This window comes from Manis javanica, chromosome 5 (genome assembly GCF_040802235.1).
Source record: "Manis javanica isolate MJ-LG chromosome 5, MJ_LKY, whole genome shotgun sequence".
NCBI lineage: Eukaryota > Metazoa > Chordata > Mammalia > Pholidota > Manidae > Manis > Manis javanica.
In genome coordinates this window covers 155,709,978-155,731,872 of record NC_133160.1, presented here as the reverse complement: position 1 = coordinate 155,731,872, position 21,895 = coordinate 155,709,978, and the positions used below count along the sequence as shown (strand labels likewise).

Genomic DNA, 21,895 nt, shown 5'->3' with positions numbered 1-21,895 from the left:
TGCAAATAATTTACAGTCTAGCTAAAGAGACAAGGGACAAAAAAGCTGCTGAAAAGTTGCAAACTACCCAGTTCAGCAGGGTAATAGATACACTAAAATGAACTCTGGGGAGCAGGCAAGTGACCAGAACATGCAATCATTAGGACGGAATTTTAAGAGAGAGGTAAGGATGAAGCTGTAAGATGACAGCTGGGGACGGAGGAGGGACGGAGAGGGGTCCTAGCAGGAGAGCCAGCATGAGCAAAGCACAGGGTCAGGGAAGCTCTGGGCATACGCATGTGACAGACATAAAGCCTGCCCTTTATATCTTTACAACAATCTGGGTCCTTTCATTCTCACCAAGTCCCCAAGTTTGTTTTTTTTTAATTCCTGATTAATAAAACCCTCATTAAGCCTTCTTGATCTGCTCACATTGCATAGAAAGAGGAACAAAAGACCAAAAGAAGCCTAACCTGATTTCTGAGTTTGTATTTCCAACACCAGTGACGCACATGTCATCACGGTCAGCCTCATGTGACTTGCAGATGTGAGTCACCAACGGCTGGAGATGCAGCACCAGCACAACCCAGCACAGCTGGAGGCGGTCACAGAATGACAGGCCGGCCCCTCCCGCCTCCCCGGGGCAGCGTCAATGCCCTCCATATCATAACTGGGCACGGAGAGCGTTAGGATGCCACGCTCCCGGAGAGAGAGCGTGTGAGGAGAGGTGGGCAATGGCTCTCGCTTCATTCCTTGACAGATCATAATGGGGTATGTGTTTCCTCCCATTCCCCCAAAAAACAGTACCCATTTTGTCTACCAGTAGAATTGATGGACTTTTAAAAATAGATTTTGCTAAACAATCGTATGGGCAAATGCTGACTTACAGTCTGGGAGCTATCTCTTTGTCAGGCTCAGCAAGATTAAAGCAGGTTCTATTTTCATCGCGCTTGAGCCACAAATGGAAGCACAAAGGAGAAATTCACTTTTCGTCTGCATCAAGTGGAGCCCCTCATGAACCAAAGCAGGGCTGGCTCTAACAATTGCCAAAATGCCAGGCACAAGGGCACAGTGGCTTCAGCTTGAAGAACGGCATCAGGAGGCTACAAATCCAGGACAGGAGGATTTCCCAGGGCCCAGATCAAGCTCAAAGTACAGAAAAATTCTTTCCTACTCTGGCGTGCCAGGAACTTGACAGTAGAATAATATTAGTCGGGAGAGCAAAGGCACAGTGCAACCCAGACATGCAAGAATGGGAAGTAGACGTCGATAAAGCCTGCTCTAAAAGTATAGAGGATTAATTCTTTTTTTTTTTTTTTTTTCCCTCTAGGGCAGATCTTGGCCTCCAGATTTCAAGTATAAGAGTAGTTTTCAGGTAGATATATTTCTTTCTTGGTGGGGAAGTAAAAAATATTTTTAAATATATGTATGTATGTATGTATTTGTTGTTATCAATTACTACAAAGTATAAACTGCTATAGTATTTTTTAATATTCACATGACACCTCTGGTGTAAATGCTGCCTTACACACAATCAAACTGAACCTGGAGCCCAGTTGTTCACTCTGCCTCTGGCAGGTTGGTGCAAAATTCGATTTGTACTAATCAGCCTCTGGCTGTTGGAGCATGTAATATACTTGATGTGACAATTCCCTGTCTTACAATATCTACTTTTCCCCCCGAGGGTCCCTGGTGCCTGCTAACTGGGAGCAATCACCTCATTGAGAGAATTTTATATAATGAAGGGTCAGGTTCAGAACCCACCGGTAACGAAGCTAATGGTGATGATCTTACCAGTACTAAGAAGAAACATGGCAGCTAATAATTATTGTATGTGCCAAGCATAGATTATCTGATATTTTCTTCAAAACAGTTCTTTAAAGTAGATATAATTTTTAGCACTGTTCAATAGATGTAAAAATGGAGACTTGAAGAATTTGATCAGTCTGCCCATGGTCACGCTATGACTGATTAGTGGAGGTGGGATTTGAACCTGGACAGGATGCCCCCAGAGCTTGTGCTCTGGTCCACTGCTCAGATCATATCCATATTTTCCTCAAGACTATCTGCTTATGCCCCATTTCCCAAAGCTTGCTTACTATCTCTTAGTGCAGACAGGAAACAAAAGCCGCTGAGTCGAGACATGACCCATCAGATTTCACAGACATAACGTGTGGGGCTCTAGCACCTCTCAGGTCCAGCAGAAGAGCTGTCATTCTCAGGCTGCTGGGTCTGTCCACTGCACCCTGGGCATGTGGCAGCCTGTTAGAACGGCCCTTAGAAGAGAAGAGCTACATAATTGCTGGTGTGGGAGGCAGAGTGTGGGCGCAAGGGAATTACATGTGTTTCTCCCTCCCTGCTGTCCTGGGCTCCATATTTGCTTCCTCTCCATCTCAGAAACTCAGCAGGAACTGGGGAGCCAAGTAGGGACAGGAGGGCCCAACTCTTCCTTGCTTACGACAAAGCCTCATGAAGAGCATTCTTATTGTGCCACTCAGTCTAAATTACCATTTGGGAAAGACCACTTTAGGTTCTCCTGCTTCCTGAATTCTTATCAGCCCAGAATACAACCACATTCCTCTTTGTCTGCAAAACCCCTGCTAGGGAAGGTTGGCTATTCTTTTACTCTTTAATCCATTCATCTATCCAACAAATGTTTGCTGAGCACTACTCCGTCCAGGCACCATGTGGTCAGGATAAATGATTCAGAAGCCTTTTGTGACTAACTTCAAAGACTTCAGCAGTTAGTAAGGAATATCAAACTATGGTCCCTTTGAAAATGTTTACTTATTTTCTTCAAAATAGTACAATTTTCTACCTAAGGAAGGGAGGAGGGGGAAGGAGAACAGAGACATTTACCAAGGGGCAACTCCAGGGGCACTGTCCCCCTTGTAGAGGTTCTACACACATCTCATTTAATCCCTTCTACAGTTCTAAGAAGCAGCTTCCTGCACTGTATGAGCTTTATGAGGCTCGTCTTGAAGCTGCATTTGCGAAGTGAGCACATTGCCCCTACTTACAGACACCACACATCCTGGTGTGCCCAGGTGAGACCCTCTTTATGCCTGTGGACGCTAAGTAATTATTATAAACTCCTCTTTTCACTTTCAAGTGATCCATTTTGATGATCAGTTTTATGGTCGTTCTAGTTTAACTTTGATTTTGTTCTTATTAGGGTTGGCTTAGAGAAGGCTGACATTGTTAAACCTAAAGCTTCTGTTTCCCAAGCCAGTTCACGGAAGCTCCCAGGGTAGAAAGACTGGGGACCAATACAAGTGACATTCTTCTCCCAGTACACCTGCTTCCTATGAGAATTATAGCTGCATATGGACTTTTGACCTAATTCTCAAGGCACATAACCCCCTGTTAGTCTAAACTATTTCTATCCCTCATATTTCAAGTCATAAGGCAAATAGCTGAGTGGCACAGTACGAGTTCAATGAAGATCATTTCTGAATTAGCTGCCCATTATTAGGAAACCAGAATAAAGATCAGCTAATAGACCACTCAAAAATTCAAGAAGCCCTCATGCAGATATGGGCCAAGTACAGCCTCACTTATCCTGCAGAAAGTCACTGCAATTTCTAATTTGTCAATCACATTTGGAATGAGGTGCACTAAAGAAACAAAGAAAACATCATGACGCTTGCAACCATCGGCTGTCTCTGTGCTGGGCTGTTCCATTGTGGAAGTCCCAAAGCACCAAGCAGGACACTAAATTACATACAGGTAGTGGCTGGATATAGGCTGCCAGCCGGCTTTCAGCAACGTCCCCCATATGGCTAGAAACACTTGTGCCAGTTAATTAGCACTGGCGTTAATCGAGAGAAGGAACATTGACCAGGACATAGAGGTTATCCTTAGACTATTTAAATATGTCATGTGATCAGAGGTTCCATCTGTTATCAACATACTTCACACTTAATCCAGTAAACAAACTCCCTACCATTTTAAGCAAATAGATTCCATTTTGTGGGACCTCTTTAGATTCTGCAGAGCTCAAGATGTTTTGTTTTGTTTTTCCTTTCCTAGAATCTATATTGTAAAATGTCATGGTGTCCTGATGTGAATTCAAGGACAAGAGTTACCCCTTCTCCCAATCCATAAAACCCTGGGAAATTATCCATAAGAGGTGTGGGAATAAAACAATCATATGCCATCACCACTTAAATGCATATTTTTCACTTCGTGGCTACCCCTACAAATCTGCCTTGTTTTCTTTCCGTGCCCACAACTCTGCTGAAAGCACATAGAAAATAAAGCCTATTATTCAAATGAACTTCACAGTGCACTAAAAATGTGATTGAGTTTAGAGGGAAAATCATTTCAAAAGTGCTCTCCTCTGAAATAGATGATGCCTAGCAAGGTATAAAATAGTTGTGTACTTAGGAAAGCAGATAGGAAATAGTCCAACCCTCAACCACTTCATTGGCAAATTGACTTATCATAGGTATAAGACTCAAAGTAGATTTTTAATCCACCTCCTACAAAAGTATATATTTCATACGTCTTAAAGAATACCAATACAACTATTCTCTGAAATCAAAAGTCTGTTTCCTTGCCCTAAGAAAAGTCACATGCTCAACATATCATCAATCTCTAACATTTATCTACTTCTTCATAGACTCCCTTTCTCTCCAACACCACCTTAAAGGCGACTTTCAATAGATGGATGAAAATGTATATTTTCATTTGCCCAATGCCCAAGATGGCCTTAAAGGAGAGACCAGATCCTCATCAAAGCCATATGTGGGAGTAAGTATTGGTCAGATGTAAGTTAAAATAATACCTGATTGTGATGGAGCCTTTTCTCAGGGCTGAGAGACATCTTGGAATAAAGGACAGAAAACACTGGACCTATTTCAAAAAGGCCAGTGTTTAAATCCTGCTTCCTCCAGAATGGTAACCTTGGGAAAATTATGTGATCTCTCTTGGCTAAAAAATGACAGTAAGATCCCTATTTTCTCCAAATTACGGAGTGTGCATGAGAATCCAGTGTGATAATGGCCATTGTTTTTGCCACTTTATTCACCGTGGACTTGACATCACAGTGATGATCGGGGTTAGTTCCCTTCTCTAATACTTCACATAAAAGATATTCCTAATCTGCAATTTAATCTTAACATAAAGTACAGCTTGCTCTAGCAGGTAGCTTAGTATGATGAAGCAGACACTTACTGGTCTAATTTTACCCCAAGTACAGGGAAAATCCAAAAGTCATCTCAGGAGCCAATTAATCAGAGAGAGATAATTAAATTTTACACATTGGACTAAGTTTTAACTAGGACACTAGAGCTACCTTGAGGATTACACAGTGTTTCCAACTTTGGGGAAAATGAATTTTTACAATTATACAATTGTTCAGTTCAACAAATACTTATAGATGACCTGTTTCATGACAGATTCTGAATACTCTCAATATTAATTGGAAGTAGATCTTTTCCCTGACTCTGAAAACTGTATGGTCTAGGAGGCAGAGTCAAACACACAGATTTGATATGACATATGCCATGTGAATGAGGAAATAAAGGTACACAGATATTGGGGCATGGTTTCTTATAAGGGATATCAGATCAAGATTCAGGTCAAGATGAGTAAGAGTTAGTTGAATGACCAAAAGCAGGAAGGGTATGTCAGGAACAGGGAACAGCACAAACAAAACCTTATGGTGCCTACATGCTGTTCTTTTTTACTGGAAAACAAATATAAAAAAAGAGTAAGGTCTGGAATATGAAGCTAGGGTATATGATAAACAGATAACTTAAGAATATGGGATATGGTGCCCTACATTATAAAAGGGTTCTTTACCACTGATACATATCACACAGTTTTTCTTAAAGCAAAGATCAAGATATACAAGCAAAATACATTCCAGTTTGCAAAACATAGGCTTAAGACAGATTCTGAAGAAAACATCTGTTACCCAAATAAGGAACAGTGGGATATGTACAGTGATGGAGACAACAGTCAAAGGGAAACTGGAAAGCTGACTCCAAATGATTGAAAATCACAAAAATAGACTCTACCTCAGAAGTGAGAAGGAAAACGATGGAGCTTAACAATCTTGCTTGTGAAAAATAAGTTCTTTCCCTTTTGCTCTAGCAGAAAGCCGTTATCTTCAGGTCCAAGGCAGCTCCTCAGGAGTCTAACATTCACTCCATTCATCAGTGATATGTGTAAATATTTGAACAGTTATTAACGAAAGCTCAGGCTAAAAGTTAGTTGTTCATCTGGAAAGTATCCGTAGATTGAATAATTTTGTTTATAACTCATGGTCATTTCCTTCCGATTCCCCGTCACAACTTCCCGCGGGGTTCAACACACTGGCCCACAGTCACTCCATGTGCGCTGTTCCTTGTTCTGACCGAGGCTGTTGTACAAAACAAAGGCTGCAGTACAACTCTAACACTGTATTGCATTTTACGCTTTTCAGAATCTACCATAACAAAGCCCCACCCCCAAGCTCTCTAAGAGACTCCAAAGCACCCAACTGTACATTTAAACCATCCAAATCAGAAACCGGGTCACAGTGTTGATATTTTCACTATTCTGCTGCCTCTTCTGCCTTCCCTGCGCCCCAACCCCTCTTGTTCATTCTCATCTGTCTCTCCACTCTGCACCTTAGGATGCCCTTGGACAGCCTCACCCAGCTCCTGCCCATTGGATTTAGCCAATGGAAAACATCACCAGGAACCAAAAAAAAATGGGATAAGAGAAGATTCCAGGGATTTCCTTCCTACTCCCTCCCTATTTCTGGGTTGCCCTCCTAGAAGCATCTGTGTCTCTACAGCTTCACGTCCTACTGGGTAGCTCCCCTCCTCGCCTTAACCTGTGACGCCAGTTCTCTAGAGGCTCACGAAACACCGTGTCTTCTCCATGTCAGTCTCCTCTTCAGTCAAAGGAGAGTTAAAGGTCAGAGGCATATCCAGGTTTTAGGGAGCCCAAACTTGTATAATTAAACTTATAAATTTTATTTGAAGTAATATGGCCCATGCAAACACATTGCTGGCCCCTCTCGGGGCCTTGGGAAGGTTCTGTTCAATGTGAGGGACCGTAAGCCTGACCTTGATCAGCTTCGTAGGAAGTCCCCTCTCTGCTAAAGACTGCCGGAGTTGGTAGTCTCTGATGCCCCAACATGCCTGTGCGTGCTCTTTACATGGTCACATCTTTATAAAAATGTCTTCATTTAAGCAATCTGTGTAGATCCCATGTCCTCAGAAATCCTTATTTCTGAGTCTATTCTAGCATGTCGTGTGAAGATGTGCTAAGCAACCTTGTTTGCTTCTCCTATTGACTCCCTTCCTAGGAAACACTTAATTTGCTACAACTTAGTCTAACTTTTGAGTCTCAGCTTTCTGTCTAAAAGCAGTAAGTAAAAAAATAAAACCAGGCAGGAATAGAAGGAGGTATTTTACTCTCTTAGGAGCCTTTCCAAGCCAGTCACAAGCTAAATGTATTGGGTATACACTTGTTAAATCCATAAAATATGATGGCATCTTTTCAAACACATTTGGTCAACTACGATTTTTAGTAGCTGTAATTGCAGGGCAGGTTCTAGCATTTCTAAATCACATCCCTGCTGCTTCTTTTGAATAAACCTCTTAGTAGCCATCCACAACAAAGTATTGTTATGTTACAGAAACGGAAGAACTTTATTATGGAACCATGTTAGTTTGGCTCTAACCATACAGAATACAGAATTCTGCAGGTATTTGATGCAAATGTTTCAATGATCAACTCCTTGCCTTTACTTAATGTCTAGGGTGTGCATTCAAGATTATGCAATCACTAGATTAAAGAGTAATATCCCCAGTGAGGTAGCCAGGGTTTCATTTCCCCGAGAATTCAAAACAGACTCAGATTAAGTCTGCAATAGTGTATTGCATGATTGTTTCTTTTCAGTTTTCAGAATCATGTCATTACTAATGTTCACAAATACTCAGTAACAAAAGAAATGATGACCATTTTATAACTCATTCAAGTTGTCAAACAACTTCACCTTCCAAAGTTAGAAACTCTAAGAGCTATGTGCCAAAAGGAAACACAAGGCCACATTGTCACATGTGGAAATATACAGTGGTATTCCAGGCACCTCGTATGATAAAAGTGCTTCAAATTAGAACAGTGCACTCATTGTTACTAAGAGTTTTCATGAGACTACACAGTCCAGTAAGAAATACTCAGTTAAATTTCCTTGAAACATGGCTTTTTCCCTCCAAATCATCACTTATCCACCTAACTTCCTACAGTCAGGTTTTCTTTTCTTTTTTTTTTTTTAACTGTTCATAGCAATTTCGAAACCTCAATAATATGGCAATATATTCTTATGGATGCTGGCTACCTTTATTAACCAAGTTGAAATTTATATTACCACATTAGGGTTTCTAGGATGGAAAGATAAGGCATAGGAGAATAAGATCTTATCCATAACAAATTAACCATACTAAATATGATACAGAAAACAAGCATACTTTGTTTTTCCACTAGCAATTTAGGAATGCTAACTGTGGGAATATCCAGTTTGCACATATTGCACACTTGCTAATAGGCTAGTCCTAGGCATGTGTTAGTAACCAAATACGTAGTTATTTTAAGCAACTGTCATTTTAAGGGCTTTATGGAAAATTTGCACCTTCTGTAATTTAAATATAATATATAATTTTTAATATTTAAAATCACTGTAGAAAATCCTTTCATTCTGTTTTACAACTTGAGATCTAGAGAGAACTTACATGAAAATGTTTAACTTGAAGTTTAAATGAAAGTTTAAAACAGCCTCAGTAGTATGAAACATAATTTTACTAGAATTCTAGTAGATGCCAATCTGAAAAATACAATGTTTATTGATTAACAAAGCAAAATGAGATGGAGAATAAGAACATAAACAGAAAACATACGTCCTTGTTTCCCCAAAGCTGTAAAGAAATAAACTGTTTCATACTGAGGCAAATGAGTCTGTTCTGGTTTATTTGTAGTGATTTTAACGTGTTAGAAATCTGAGTCAATTTCTCTATTTCCTAACTCTTAAAGACTGTACTAAGAAAAAACAGTTACAATAATTGACTATCTAAGGAAATTATCTGATACTTAATACTGCAGCCCAAATATTATATTGGCAACCAGGAAATAGCACATAAATTCTCAGTTTTGCTGTTGTCTTGCTCTTTGCACTAAGCATCCCTGGATATCACTATTTTCTAGAAGAGATATCAGAATGTAGCTAGTAAGAAAAGGCAGAGGTAAAAAGGCTGAAACACTCCATTTTTCTTGAAACACTATCTTTCTTTTGAGGAAAAATTATACTTCAATTGAGGAGATAACCAAAATGTTTATCTACATTCAATTTAAGTTCAAATCAAGGTCCTAGTATTAAATTCCAGCATGGTGATTTGCAGCATTTCCTCAAATTGGGAAAAACATCCACGGCAGTGATTTTTTTATCTATGCCTGTAAAATATGTTGAAAACACTCCATGCTTGTGTTACTATTAATAAATTCTAATTCTTTACCCTGGAAAACCTCTGGAAATACACACAGCATCTGCCCAGAATATAAAACAACATTGATTTATGCCTTGAAAGTAGAGTTATAATGAATAACAAACAAATTCATTATGATGGCATAAAAATATCAAAATAAATTACTCCCTCGTCTCTACACCACATTGTAGGCTATTAGTTATTAATATCATTATTCATGACAGGCTTAACTACTGGTGTAAAGGAGCAATTTTCTTTATTACCAGGCATTCCTCTAAAATCAGTTAGTTGGACAAGAGCAGAAATCAAGGTAACTCAGAGTGACTGCTCAGAGAGACAGATGCATCAGTGGGAAACATGCAGGATTAAAAAGCTAAGGACCAGGGATGTGCTGCAGTCATGTATTAATGTCTTTATTGAGTAATAAGAATAACAGCCAATATGTACTGAGCACTTAATGCATGCTAATCTTTAAGATAAGTACAATAGAGGCATTATTCCTGAACATTCTTATGATCCCATGGGGTAGACATTATATATTCATTTTACAAGTGGGAAAAATCAAGGCACAAGACTTAAATAACTAACTACACATTGGCAAATAGCAATGCTAGGACCAGAACCTATGTCTTTCTAATTTCCAAGTCCTTTCCCTAGATCACAGGCCAGGAAACTTTCTGTGAAGAGCCAGATAGTAAATATATTTGGTTTAGTGGATCATACATTCTCTGTGTCAACTATTCAACTCTGTCATTGAAAAGCAAATGTTGCCATATTCCAGGAAAACTTTTCTTAAGGACACTGAAATTCAAACTTCACATAATTTTAATGTGCCACCAAGTATTATTTTTCCTTTAACTTTTCCTCAAGCATTTAAAAATGTAAATAAAATTCTTAGTGACCGGTAAAAAACCGAAACCAACAGTGGGCTAGATTTGGTCAGGTGGCTATAGTTGTAAAACCTGCTCTGGACTCTTGTTGTCTAACTTTAATATACGTACATATCACCTGAGGCTGCTTCACATGCAGATTTTGATTCAGGAGGTCTAGTGTGGAGTCTGGAAGTTCTAAATGCCTGACAATCCCCCAGGAGATACTGATGCTGCTGGTCCATGGACCATGCTCCAAAGATCAAAGATCTGACTGTAATGCTATCCTAAGCAATTGCTAAAGATACTGATTTTCCTCTATCCAGTTTTGTTTAATGACCTTATTTAAGAACATGGTTGTCCAAGCTGGGAACCATGAAGCCCCTTCCACTTTCCTTACTGTCTCACCTCTGAATTAAACCTCTAAAGACTCTGCCTCATCATCCCCAGTGCCAATGTCCAATAACAACCTCCGAACAGGTCTTAAGTCTTTGTCCCTCCTCTTGGAGGTCTTTCCTCTTTGGCAATCTGAGACTTCTTTCTCTATAAACTATAATCCAAACATATTTGCCTCCCTGACTCATAATCATCTCAGTGGTGGCCCATACATACAAAATAAAATTCAAATGCTAAGTTTTTTAGTCTTATTGTCTTACCTAACCAACATTGCCAATGTTGGCTTATGCCATTTCTTAAATATAATAATTGTAACAGTCCAAACTTCTGTAAAGCTCTCACTATGTATAAGGTACACTTGCATTTCTCTTCATCTTTGCTTCATACTACTGTATAAAGTAGATTTTATATCTATTTCATATATTTTTTATAATTTTTCATATATATTTTATATATAGTTTCTACTATTTCCACTTTACACATAAGGAAACTGAGGCAAAAAGTGGGTAAGTTGCCCAAATTTATAGAGCTCATAAACAACAGAGCAAGGATTTGGACCCAGGTCCTCAGACGCCAAACCCAACCACTGAGTTGTCACTCCCTCCCAAAGTCATTTCATGTGCTCATCATACTTAATTACTGAGTCCCTGACCCTGGCTATGCATTTCCTACCCCCAAGCCCTTGCAGTTCCTCATCCTACATCCTTCTCTGCATCTTCCTCCTCTCTCAATACCAAATCATGCTGCCACCTCTTTCCTCCCCTCAACGTATAAAGATGCATAAAGGCAGATTCATTATGTCTTTCTGTGTTGATTTCTCCTACTAATGTTGACCCTAACAGGGTCTTTGTTTTATTTCTTCTGGTCTAGACATCAGGTAATACTATGCTTTGCAGGTAGTAGGTATTAAATAAATATCTGATGAACAAAAAGATTGAGTAATAAATGAATGGATAGGAAATCTATTTGATAAGCCATTCTTAGCCTAATGTCCACATATGTATTAAGAAGGGATTGAATCAGATTAATTCTAAATTGTTCCCATCAACATCCATCATGCATGCATTCATTCATTCCCTCCCATACTTATTAAGTGTCTACCGCATGCCAGGCATGATTCTAGGTCCTAAGCATACAATAGCAAAGAAAGTAAATCCCTGTCCTTGTGCCTTTTACAGTCTGATGAGAGAGAGAGAGAGAGAATGGGGCAGTGATGAATGCCATAAAGAGACAAAAGCTTACTAAAGGGACATTCTTTTAGATAGCTATCCACATGCACATCACAAATAGAAAGCTATTTATAAGTAATATTTATAATGTTATTAATCAGCTCCTATGTATACAAACAAGAATCAGATCCTTCTGGTCTTTAAATAATACATATGACCAATATGGCAAAAATTAGGAGTGTTGACAAAAGGATAGAGGGACACCTGAGTTTAGGCTGATTATATTGCCTGTTTGGAGCCTAAAAATTATATTTTGCAACTAAACCATTTGGTTGCTAGCATCCCATTCCTGGGTGTGCAGTTAAATAAGTACACTGCAAATAAGCAAAGTGGAAAGATGTGAAACAACACAGTTCCATTGTTTAAGAAACAGTCACTTTTGGAACAATGGAAGTTATACCTGTTTAGTTGCATATGAAAAGCACAAATGATTTAACTTCACTAGTCATTTTACTGTATGTAGAATTACAGTTACATTAGAAATAGTATAAGTATACTACATAAAAAAATAACCTGAATATTATTATAAAATTTTCATAAAACCCTGATAAGATAATCCTGTAAATGGGTATACTGAGATTAAAAATAGCTGATAATGGCTTCAGATGAACCAAAAATTCATAGCAAAGAAATATGAACCCAGGGGCTTAAACATAGTTTTCAAGTTCAGAACTAAAAATTTTCTTTACCTTGTTTAAAATTATGCTTACTTTAAGTAAATGTATCTGCATCAACTGTAATCTACTCTGACAATTCATTTAACCTTAATGGTATCAATTTTGCTTAAGTAGAAGGGTGGTTTCCAAATAAATGGTCTTATGTGGATATCAATACATACTTATGTTTGTGAATGTAACTCCTTGTACTTTCTACAAGAAAACAGAGACTCTAGAAATATGAAATTTTTCTTATAGAAATGTTTTCTTACAGAAACATACTTAATGGAAAATAATAAAGCATACTTAATGAAAAATAGCTAATAGAAAACAGATTTTATACTTATCATCTTTATAGTAAAATTACTTTTACAAAGTACCTAAATGTATGAATGAAACAGAACTGTTTTTAGCATAGAATCATAGAATAAAAATAGAGTAATATTTTCATCCTATTAAGAAAGGCAAAAAAAATGGTGGAGATACACCCAAACAGAATCTTAGCTGCCTTAATTTTTTAAAGAGTGTGTGTATTAGTGTGATTTATCTCCAGAGGGTTTGTTCATTTTGACAGGAGGAGTGGAATTTAGAACCCTAGAGCTTTCAGTGTGCAAATAAATGACTTTAGCTAACACCCTTAATTTCTTTCATGCACATCCACACACGAAAAAGAAGCCTCCATCCCTCTATGTTCAGTTGTTCTCCAAGCACAAGGTTCCCAGCATAGGAAAGGTGTCTCCCCTTTACTGTCTTATCAGAGAATGAATGTAATTGTGCTCACATTGATTGAGGGGAGGCATTGCCCACCATATGGCCCTCCTCGATGGAGTCAACATGAGGAGGGGCTCTTTGCTGATGGAAAACTAAGCAGGGAACAAAATGAACACCTGGTCAGATAAAAATCCATCAGGATATTTGAATTGGCTGCCCAGTCTCCAAATTATTTGCAGGCATCAAGTCCAAGGTAAAATGAAATGTGCCCCTCTTGCATATTTCAGTAACTATGATCATGTTAGAATGTGTACGACATACCTCTGAATGGGAAAACCTCCTCTATTGGCCAGTATGATTTTTAACTCCACAGCAGGTGATGATAAGATATGCTGAACAGAGTGAGATTAGGTATTGAGCATCCTTCCCATTTCTTCAGTGGGGACCTAGCAGCACAATGCGGTTTTGGGGAAAATCAGTCACCCTACCTTCCTCTTGGCCATTTGGTAAGATGCCAGCAGTGAGCGTAGTGACCCTTGCTACCCTTTGAACCTTCAAAAGGCTGTGAGAGCTTGTTCTCTCCTATGAAGGTGGAAGGAAAAGAGTGTATGGGACAGGTCAGTCTTTCCCCTTCTTAACTCTCTGATCCACACTCCTTTGTCCTTCTCATACATCAGCTGGGAAGGTAATGGTAGCAGCAGATTCCAAATTGTTGGATCCACAAGTAAAGGCTGCTCATCAGTACATGCACGAGGCCATGGTTAAGCTCAGCAAGCTCCTGCAACAAGTGCCCAAGAACAGAGAGGAAACCTCGAGTTTATAAAAAAGCAACTCAGCCTGTAAGCATGGTCAGCCTGGGCAAGTGCTCAAATGGTGATTTCAAGGCCAGACTAATGAGCTAATAAATTATAGTCACTTCACACACAACATGGTATGATTTGTCCTGCTGAGTTGAATCAGGGAGCAATCTAGGCTAACCTTTAAAAACTGATTTGAAAACTCCCAATAAGGTGGCCAGATAGATTCAGCCTCTATTTTAGATATGAAGGCCTAAATTCACATCCTTTTGTGTCAGAAATACCTCCAGAACAGTAGTGATTTTGTCCCCCAGGGGACGTTTGGCAATGTCAGGATATACTTGCAGTTGTAACCACATGGGGGGCGGGGCGGGCAGGAGTACTCCTCGTATCTAATAGATAGAGGTCAGAGAGCTGCCAGATATCCTACATACACCAGACAGGTGGCCCCGTGCCCCAACCGCCACAAGGAATTATCTGGCCTGAAGTGTCAATAGTACTGAAGTATTACCAAGAAAACCTCTAGAGCTACAAAATTAGATAATTTATAGCTAGTTTGGCCAACATAAGTGAACTAGCAACCTCTAGCTCCAATTTGAGGGGCAGGAATGGGTAAAACCTTCAAGAATACCTGAGGTCCACTGGGAATGCCTCAGTCCAGTAAAGCCTGTATGGAGTCCTGTCGGGCATGATTCCCTTGTTCTGTGAAAATGACTAAAAGGAAAAAGGAGTAACATCCTCATTACTTCTGGCAGAAAGACTCACCATCTTGAATCGCGCAGTGTGTCCTGCAGAAGGGCAGGATTTAACAAGCACACTCAGTCAGCTCCATTACCTCTGTCTAGGATGAAAGTCATCACATAGTTACAGGGCCTGAGGCTCCAAGCTCCCCTTAATCTGCCCAAACTCATAACAAAATGAAACATTACTAAAGTAAGTGTTTCCAATTTCTCTGGGAACCTAATGGACAAATGGGCTTATACACACATGGAAAAAAAAACAGTACTTAGATGAATCCCCCTGATCAGCGAGTACTCTCATTTAATTAGAGTTATCAAGGAAATAACCTGTGAATAGTTGCATCATGTCTCCAATTTTAATTTAGCTAAGTCTACATGTTGGCAGGAAAAGCCAAAAGATGGCTAAAAGGCTGTGTGTGTGTGTGTGTTTATGTGTATGTGTGTCTAGTTTTCCTAAATAGCTTTCTTACAAAAAAAAAACAATCACACATCTAGGCAGTTACTAATAAATGCCAGGAGAGGTGCAGTTACACCATTTTCCTTTATTCATCTTAGAACAATACTCTCCCTAAATGATCTGCCACCAGAGTAGAAAGGCTGATGATAGAACAGTGACTTAGATTTAATTTCCCTTTGATCAAAATTTCATCAAACTCAAAAGGAGGACAGAATCTTGAGGCCCAGGTCATGGCAGTTCCACTTGTGGAGGATTTCAGGGATGCAGCTAAAGTATATGACATCATGTATCCTCCCTGAAACCAGCTGGTACTGGAAAGTTCTCTGCATGCTCAGTTGTACCTTCAAAACTTACTGGGCTCATCTCCCTTGCTGACCCCCACATTACACTTCTTATAAAAGGTTAGGAAACCTGTGGGTAATCTCAGCATGAATCCAATTCCCAGAGCAGCACATGACAACTGGACTGACATGGACACGTGCTCTCCCACCCTCCCTTATCTTCCGGTATTGCATGAGAAGCACATGGTACAAGAGCTAGCTTTTTTCACTGTGGCAACTGCGACAGGCCTTAAGTGGCCATATTCTCTGCCTATCGCAAGGATCCTGTGCTTGTTATGCAGTGATGAGATGCTCATCGCTGAAGTCTTTTGAAATCATCCTTTTCTCCACATGGCAACACCAGCCCTAAAGGTGTCCAAGTTAAGTTCGTTAACTAATAGGCTGTTTGGAGAGCTTTGGACAAAGAAATAGGGTGTGAGGATCATGACCAATAAAGATAATGAGCATTTGCACTGTTAGGTGCCATTTCCAACTAAATCAAACCTTTCTAGTCAGTAAGAAAAGGGCTAGAAAAAAAATCAGATAGCAAATCTGCTGAGAAATCTGCTGAGATGCGTCCATCTTCCACAATGTCTCTCATTGTCTTAAGTAACACCAAAAAGAAAGCAGAAGTGGCAAGGGGCAGTTTTCCTTCTGGATAAAATAATAGTGGGACAGAAGAGCCTGGACAGCCGTTCAGCAATAATTGTCCAATTCTTTCGTATAGTATGGGTGAACGCAGAGCATCATTGAAAAAGACTAAATGTAGGTTAGTCACCTAAGTATAGCATGTAGGTCCATGAGGTCACCTGGTCCAACACCTTCACTTCAAAGAGAAAGGTGAGGGGCAGAGAGGGTGAATGGCTTGCTCAAACAATTCTCTAACAAGAGTACCAGGAGGCAAAACTTCCTACTTTATCCTGTCACTGGCTTCTCTGCTCCACTATTGCAGATCCATGGCTAAAAAGACTGCTCTTGAGTCTCTGTGTTCAAGGCTGCCCAAGACAATCGGACAGTGCACAGCAATCAGCACTTCCCAACTCCCACATCCAGACTGGGTATTAGAACTTGGGGTTTGCTCCCCCTAGCCAGGAAGGTATTTGTCCTAGTCTGAGCAACCCCAAATGTCAATACAGGACTCCTGTTCGCCAAGGGCTTATGGCATGAACTCGGTCCACTGGGAGCACAGAACCTGCTGGGTACCTGCATGTATAGATTATAACCTTGACTGTAGCCCGAGTAGAGAAGGTGATAAACACAACTGCCATTAGTCTTTGCCTTTTGCCTTTCCCATTTCACTTGTCTCTGGCTCTTACCTGAGCCCAAGGGAAAGCTGCACAGCAAGAAACACTAAAAGCAGGAAGGCTTCTTACGCTCCAGGGACTTGAGCTCCTAGCTACAAATTTCCTTTCATTCAAAAGAACACTCTTCACCTTTTTTCTCAGCATCACAGTTAGTGTGCCCATGAAGGGGGGAAAGTGTTTCTCACCAGGAATAAACTGTAAGGTATATTTGAAAATTGAGATTTTTGAATTGCAGTTGGCATCTGCCGGTGCCTTTCAGATGGGGGCCATCTAATTGCAAAATGACATTTTGCGATCCGGACTTGGTGCAGACCCAGTTAAAAGCTGCAATCAATCAGTTTCTAAAACATAGGCTCAAGAAACTGGGACCTAGTGTTAAACCTAGAAGATCTTTTATGATTGTTCGTCAAAGGAAAATAGCAAGAGACACTCATTTTTCAAATTATTCTCCCTCAGTAGCTTCTCTTCTTGCTATTACCATGAGCAGCACGATTCTTTACCCTCTGCAGGAACCTTCTGTGAACAAAATACCATTGAAAATTTTTACTTTCAAATCCATTCACTCCTGGCAAGAGACAATCCTGGATGAACTTTTAGAATGCCCAGCTGAGTAAATGAGTGACCTTTGGTTGACCTAATTTACTTGTCTCTTTTTATCCATATATGATTTATATTATGTGTGTATTGAAGTAATGCCTTTGTCTTCTCACACCTGTAAGCTATTCATGATCATTAGTTAAACCTCACAATCTATTTGAAATAAGAGGTATCTTCCCTTTACAGAGGTAGAGAACCTGGGAAGGACTGAGGGTCCACATGGAGGCAAAGTCTTGACTCAAGCCCTAGAAGGAGGTCAATACATTTCCCAACCCCCTCCGGGCAGCTGAATGGCCCACAAATGTGTGCGCATAATATTAAGTCTCTGTTAAATACATAATTGCACTTAGGAACCCTGGCAGTCCTGCCTTCACTCCCGGTGCTCATGGAAAGTTGATCAAAGGGATGGAAAATGAGAGTGCTGGAGTGGCTGGCATGATGGCAGCCAGAGAGGAAATATTGAAGTTTTTGATGTCTTAATCTTCTTATAAGTGTTCTTTATAACATGGTCAAGCAGTCATGTGCAGGAGACATGAGAGGGAAGCAAAGCTGGAGGCCAGAAAGCTAGTTAGGAGTGTTTATAGGGTGAATCTGAAAAGGGTAAGGGGCTAAGGGCCTGACTTTTGGCACCAGTCAGTTACGGGTGAAAATACTGGCTTTGGTACTCACCAGATAGATATGTGGGCAACTTAGTTCCCTTCTTAAAGACTCATCTGTAAAATGGGACTAACAAAAACCCCCATACTGTTGTGGAGATTCTGTAAGAAAAAAATGTAAATTGCTCAAAGCAACATTCAGTACAATAAATGTTCAATTGTAAAAACTCAAACAGTGCTTATGTAGGCCTGGCACTTGTCTATTATTCATTAAATCTTCAAAAAAACTCCAGAGTTATAAGAGGCATCACATATTGCCTCCATGCTACAGATAAGGAAACTAAGATACAGAGAAGAGCAGTAATTTAAGTTACGGAGCCAGGATTCAACCCCACGCACTGCCTCCAGAATCTATGCTCCTATCGCTCAAATAATAGCTACTAGCGTTTCCTAAGGCCATGGAGACAGATTCGAGAAATAGTAAGGACTGGGTTCACAGCAGGATGCACAGATGATGAGAGCATGGATGACTGGGACTCGTTAAGGGGTTTTGACTTAAGAGATGGTCCAGGGCATCTCTCATAGCGGTGGGGGGACAGAAAGAGGAGCCTGTGTGGGACGTGCCGAGCAAGTCTGATGTATCTGCAGAATACCCAGGTACACGTGTAAGAGGCAGGTGGACATACGGAGCTCTCAAGAGAGAAGTGAGGGCTGGTGTTAGAACTGCGGGAACCATCAGGAAACACTTGGGAAAGGGAGTCACATGAGTGGGTAAGATCGCACTCACAGTGTAAGGAGTGAGAAAGGAAGAATGCTAAAGAGAATCCCTTTGGGGAAGAGGGAGAGACCAACATTTAAGGGTTGAACAAAAAAGGGCCTTTAACAGAGAGCAAGGAGTGGCCCAAGGGGAATGCCTGATGGAAGCCAAGAGACAAGAGTGTCTCAACTGGTTTGAACCTATATTTTTCTAACTGGGGGAAGTATTTTATCTTCCTCCACCTACCTTTTCAGAATACCACTCCCCAGCCAACTAAGGGAATTTAAGACAGTGTAGAAGGATTAGTGCTGTGCCAGCTCATTTCCTGGGAAAATAAGGGAACTTAGCGCTGGCTAAGGGGAGCGCTCCTCATCTCCTCATCTCTGACTGTCCTTCTCCTCATCTCTGACTGTCATGGACCCAACTCGTCGTCATCTCAAAGACGACCTCCTCCAGGAAGCTCTTCCATGCACTCTAGTTGGAACTGAAACCATGTTCCCCTGGAGAGTCCTAGAGAATTCCATATATATCTAAGTCATATCATTTTTTTCAGTCTGACTGATACCACAGTTGTGTGCATATCTCTTGCTAGACCAAAAATTCATTGATGGCAGGAGCCTTATCTTATTCTCTCCATACCACTACTGCATGGCACTGTCTGGCATGCACGGAATATGAGACAAATGCTTGTGGACCCGTAAGAATTTAAATCCTTGGTGAAGCATACCAGGTGCATTCAAGTCAGCCTCCACCTTCACTCTGGCTTCACCCCTACTCACTGTACCTCTTGGTGCAGTGATAGAGTACCGAGTTTCAACACCTGTAAAATAGAGCTGGTAGGAATTAAGTGAGATTATACATGGAACATGCTTAAAATACAGTAAGCATCTAATACTCACTAGCTATAAGTGCCAGCTTCTCAGCTCAAAGGCTGGCCAAGCCTCTCTGTGGAATGTCTTTAGAAATCCCTTATTTTGTTTAGACTTCCCATGGGCCCCTCATAGACTCAGGGGTCCCAGTTGCCAACACACCCCTTTAACTCCTGTCCTGCAGGATCTATAGCCTGACTGTGACAACTAATTTTGGAACTGTAATGCCTCCTGTCATCTTCCATAAATTTGACATAAATAAATCATAAAATACCCTTTTTATATCACTTTTTATCTTGCCACGCTTCTTGTTTCTTTTGGAAACAGTTTTTATGGCAAATGCAGAGTGTAAATCCACCCAGCAATAAAGCATGCCAAACAAGCGTGTAGAACAGGCACCTGAGAGGAAATTACCCACCATTCGCAGCGCTCCACACAGTTACCAGCAGGATGCTCTGGAGTGGGCCTAAACGATGTGCTGTGCTATACTCCTCACGCATGATTTGCACAGTGCCAGTGTAAACAAGGCTGTCAAACAACAGGACAGTGGGCCACCCACTGGCCCATCACCTCTTCATGTGGCAAAGTGGATTCTAGACTTCACATGACATCTCCCTATCCATTCCCTTAAGAGGTTATTTCTCTTAAGGCAGCAATATCCAATAGGACTTTCTGAAGTAATGGAAATGTTCTGTATCTACATGGCTCAATATGGTAGCCTCTAGCTCCATGTGGTTACTGGACACTTAACATGTGAATAATAAGGCAGAGGAACTAGATTTTTGATTTTAAGTGGAATCAATTTGAATTAAGTAGTCACATGGGGCTAATGGCTACCATATGGCTAACACAGAAAAGATTGCCTGATACATCTTCCATTTCATATACATTGTTCCATACATCTTCAACTCAAATAGGATTGGAAAGATGTAGTTTTTCTTCACACCTTACCACTCACTACCAGGTAGCATGAGGCCATGCATTTGCAGATACATCTCTTCATGTGTGTGTGCAGGAAGACATGTCAGCCCCTGTCTGCCTTGCAGACTTGTTGGGAACATAGGCAAGATCCACTCAAGGATGTGCTAAACAGTAAAAGTCTGCACAGATCTAAGGCCTTGTTATTAAAGGAAATTCTGATGAATCCTACCATACCCTATTTATTTCCTGCCTAAGTTGCCACAAAAATCCATGTGCAATATCATTACCCACATCAATACTTAACAAACACCCCTAAAAGCCTATATTCTGTGCAGCAAAATTAAAGGAACGCATCCCGTGGCCTTTTTGTAATGCCAAATTAAAGCAATGACAAGCCAGAGCAGAAAATCCACCCCACCGTGCACAGATTATTAACATGTTAATTTCTACATCCCAGCTTTTGAAAATGATTCTGGGAACTACTTATTGAATTTTTAATTTGCAGATTATTGACCAAATTGGCTGCAATGGCTCTGAGCAATGGGGCCCACATGTCAGCTAGGCAGGTAAAACAGATCTGAGCAGACAACAGCGGCTCAAGTTCTGATGGCATGAGTCAGCCTACCCGGAACCAGACTCTTAGTGGCTCTGGAGAGCTTCAGGTTCAAGGGAAAGTTTAATGTATTTCCCATATGTGTGCATGTGCCAAGGGAGGCGTACAAGAATTCTGCACTAAAGAGGCTTCTAAAAATTTTTCCACAATCTGAACCTCCAAAGACATTTACTAGGCTAATTTTTTTTTATTATATAAACCCTCCCTCTTTCGTTCCTTCCATCCTCCATCCTTCCTTGCATTGGGAATACCACAAAGAATACAGCCAACCCTGCCTCTGTGCTCAAAGGGCTCAGAGTCCAGCTGAAGGCTGTAGACACAGAAACAGTGTGACCCAACAGTACAACAAGGGCTAGGTAAGAAAGTATCTAGGGACCTGCAGCCCAGAGATGGGAAGGAAGACTATCGAGAAAAACTTTCCAGAAAACTTATATCAAAGGAGGAGCAGAAGAGAGTCAAATGGATGAAGGAAGAGACTGCTTCAGGCCACGGGGACAGCAGCAGAGAAGAACCAGAAGTGGAGCCACGTGGCACTGTCGCTCGCCAGGGCAGCAGGTCCCAGCTCTGCCCCCCTCGGGAGAAGGCACTGGAGCCCCTTGGCAGAA

The 21,895-nt window shown here is 40.7% G+C and overlaps 1 protein-coding gene and 1 long non-coding RNA gene across 5 annotated transcripts in view; one reads left to right on the top strand and one right to left on the bottom strand.

Annotated features, from left to right (window-relative positions):
* PPARGC1A (PPARG coactivator 1 alpha) overlaps positions 1–21,895 on the bottom strand; it is a 608,395-nt gene that overhangs the window by 145,222 nt on the left and 441,278 nt on the right. The gene's annotated exons all lie outside the window — the stretch shown is intronic.
* On the top strand, positions 557–8,919 carry LOC108392881 (uncharacterized). The gene is made up of 4 exons (XR_001852140.3): positions 557–750; positions 1,310–1,354; positions 4,604–4,734; positions 6,605–8,919. It is a non-coding gene; the product is annotated as an uncharacterized lncRNA (long non-coding RNA).